Genomic DNA, 3,769 nt, shown 5'->3' with positions numbered 1-3,769 from the left:
AGGCTTATATGCATGCATACAAGTCCTTTGGTTGACCCCCATCCTCCCCTACCTTACCTCTGAGGTTTGACGGTCTGATCAATGCTTCTCTATCTCTGGATCTGTTTTTGTTCATCAGTTTATGTTGTTCATTATATTCCACAACTGAGTGATATTGTATGATATTCATCTTTCTCTGACTGACTTATTTCACTTAACATAATGTTCTCTAGTTCCATCCATGCTGTTGCAAATGGTAAGAATTCCTTTTTTTTTTTTTTTTTTTTTTTACCATGGTATGATGATACACCGTGTGAACTTTGGGAAGCTCCATAAATTTAGTTTCTTCATCTTTAAAATGGAGAGTTTGTTTTTTTTTGAAGTGGGATCACTGGGTCAAATGGGAGTTCCATTTTTAGTTTTTTGAGGAAACTCCATACTGTTCTCCACAGTCTGCATTCCCACCAGCAGTGCACGAGGGTTCCTTTTTCTCCGCATCCTCACCAGCACTTTTCATTTGTTGATTTGTTGATGATAGCCATTCTGACAGGTGTGTGATGGACAAGTATACTCTTAAAGTATAAAATTTACTCTTAAAGTATAAAGTAATTTTTAGTATACAGTATCCACAGAGCTTTGCAGCCATCACCACTAATTCCTGAACATTTTCATCATTCTCAAAAGGACCCCCACATCCAGTAGCAGTCATTCCTCATCCCCGGGCCCTGACAGCCACTAATCTACTTTCTCTCTCTATAGGCTTGCCTGCTCTGGACATCTCTGTAGGGAGCAGCTCTAGGGTTAAGCCTTGGACTGACCTGTGGCAGGGCCACAAACAAATCCCAGCTTGGAGGGCAGAGCCCTCTTAGCATAATTAAGCTTAACCTTATAGCCCTCCCTAGTTCCTTGATAGGTAGCTAATGGGCTGTGGGAGGTGCAACAAGTGCTGCCAAAACAAGGTGAAACTCACAAGAACATTGTAAACATGTTGACATGCTTTAATCTCACTATAAAATAAAGCCTAGGCTTGCTGGCTGGGTCTTTCTGTGACCTCATCCAGGCATGGGAGATGCACTGAGCCCCAGCTGTATTCTCTTGTCTGTCTTCTTTAATCCTTCACCACCCCTCCTCAGGCTCACCGAACCCTTGGCTGTGCTGGCACGGCACACATCTCATATAAATGGAGTCATTCAATATGTGGGCTTTTGTGAATGGCTTCTTAAAGTAATGTTTTCAAGTTCAACAATGCTGTAGCATGTTATTTTATGTCATTCCTTTTTTATTGCTGAATACGATTCTATTATATAGGTATACCACATTTTTTTTATCGCTTCTACTTTTAAGCAAAGATAATAAAGATAATTTAGTCTTTTTAAGCTGGCATCTGGACCTTATCTTTTTTAAAAAATATATATTTTATTGATTTTTTACAGAGGGGAAGGGAGAGGGATAGAAAGTTAGAAACATCGATGAGAGAGAAACATCGATCAGCTGCCTCCTGCACACTCCTACTGGGGATGTGCCCGAAACCAAGGTACATGCCCTTGACTGGAATCGAACCTGGGACCCTTCAGTCCACAGGCCGATGCCCTATCCACTGAACCAAACAGATTAGGGCTGGACCTTATCTTTTTTTAGGATTGAGAGTAAACCTATTAAGAACAAACTCTGACTATGTATCATGGAAACTCTTCCCAATCACCAAAAGGTTTCTTTTTCGCCCTCTTTCAAAGCCAATGTTGAAGAGTTTTTCTGCCCAATAAGTTCCTGTTTTCTGTCTGAGAGTGGTTTCAACCTTTAAGTGAATTTTCAAAGGGCATGAGCTCTAGGCCATGAAGCCAGTACTATAATGTCTTCTTTCCTTCCAAGGGAATGTTTCTGTAGTCTGAGTGCTATGTGAAAATTATTTTACAGATTTTGTATACATGTTTTTGTAAATACCTAGAATATGTATGGAAATCCCATGTACATGAGAGACACAGAGACACTGCCCCCCACCCCCCTCCACACACACACATGCAGGACAGATTCAGAGATAGAAAGGGCGATTGAGGTATACAAGGGGGATGAGCTTGGGATGAAGTAAAGCGCCTAGGGGGCTTCAAAGGGTCATTGCAAGATAAGAAGAGCAGATATTTAGTAAATAAAAGCTTCCCTGCCATATAGGTAGGGTTAAAACAGTTACCACTGATAACATATTATGGGTAAGCCCCTAATTCAAGCTCTTCTAGGTAAAGAAGTTTCTCTTGAGGCTGAAGCTAAAATTGCCTGTAGCTCAACAATCTGCATTCCACAGAAACACATCTTTAGGTAGCTCATTCTGCACCCCCACACTAGTTCATCGAAATGTGCTCTTAATTTGGCTCAGGATAAATGTAAATTGAGGATTAGTGCTTACATGATATTGTCACATAAGAGAGTTTTTATAAGAATTTGAGCCAAACTGATGCCATATGCCAGGGAGCGAGATCTCAAATGCTCCAAAGAATACTTTTTTTATGCATTTGATTAAGGAGGGAACTAAGAACAGTTACAAGGATGTGGGAGAAAGCAATGCAAGGGATTGGATTACAGGATACGTAGTTAAGATTGTGTGCTCTCTTGAGGGTGACTACTGCTTATTTCAGAAGTGTGTTAACCTAGTCAGTGGTTCTCAACCTTCTGGCCCTTTAAATACAGTTTCTCATGTTGTGACCCAACCATAAAATTATTTTCGTTGCTGCTTCATAACTGTAATGTTGCTACTGTTATGAATCGTAATGTAAATATCTGATATGCAGGATGGTCTTAGGCGACCCCTGTGAAAGGGTCATTCGACCACCAAAGGGGTCGAGACCCACAGGTTGAGAACCGCTGAGTCATAGGGGTGCACAGAAACAACGGGCAGGGCTTGCTTAAAGCGAATACAGGCCTCTACTAAATCAAGTTATATGCCTGGGGTGTGACCAGCCACCTTGACACGCCGGGTTAGTAATTTTCAATCAGATCACCCTATGAAGTTACTTTCTTTTTTCCCTCCAAATATTTCAATCAGATCACCCTATGAAGTTACTTTCTTTTTTCCCTCCAAATATTAAGAATTTATTCCCAAGAAAGGAGGCTCAGCTAACACAGCCTCTGCATGCCCCTGCAGGTGGTGGTTTCCTTGCTTGCACTCCTCCATCCCCTCTCCCTCGGGGGCCCTCTCCGCCCACCTGGGGCGGGGCCTACGCGATGGATCCCTGGGTCCCAGGACCTCCAAGCCAGCCAGAACCCGGCTTCTGTTCTCCAGAAAGGAACAAGGAGTCCCGCGGGTGTGTGGCTCAGTGGTTGAGCATCCACCTAGGAACCAGAAGGTCTGGGTTGGATTCCCCGTCAGGGCACATGCCCAGGTTGCAAGCGATCTCCAGTAGGGGGCATGCCACCGGCAGCTGATCAATCATGGATGTTTCTCTCTCTCCTTCTCTAAAATCAATAAAAATATAAATAACTAAAGGAAAGAAAAGAACAGGCCTGGAACTGGCTTCCACCTGGGCACCGGGTGGCCACCTTGCCGCCTGCAAGGAGCGGTTTAGGGGCCTGAGCAGCAGCAGGACCGGAGGGGCGGGGGCTGCCCGGACTCAAGATGGCGGCCGCGGTGGGCGTGGCCATCCACTGGGGGCTGTGGGGAGGAGTGGTATCGGTCGCGGTGGGCGTGGCCAATCGCTTGGGGCGCGGGTAGGAGTGGTATCGGCCGCGGTGGGTGTGGCCAATCACTTGGGGCCCGGGTAGGAGTGGTATCGGCCGCGGTGGGCGTGGCCATCCACTGGGG

General features: G+C 44.9%; 1 protein-coding gene across 1 annotated transcript in view; it reads left to right on the top strand.

The window, feature by feature from the left end:
• GTF3C6 (general transcription factor IIIC, polypeptide 6, alpha 35kDa) overlaps nt 1-3,769 on the top strand; it is a 46,591-nt gene that overhangs the window by 32,855 nt on the left and 9,967 nt on the right. The window lies entirely within an intron of this gene.

This window comes from Myotis brandtii, unplaced genomic scaffold, assembly GCF_000412655.1.
Source record: "Myotis brandtii unplaced genomic scaffold, ASM41265v1 scaffold8, whole genome shotgun sequence".
Classification (NCBI taxonomy): Eukaryota; Metazoa; Chordata; class Mammalia; order Chiroptera; family Vespertilionidae; genus Myotis; species Myotis brandtii.
Note: the sequence above shows the minus strand (reverse complement) of the source record. Positions and strands in the feature narration are given on the sequence as shown.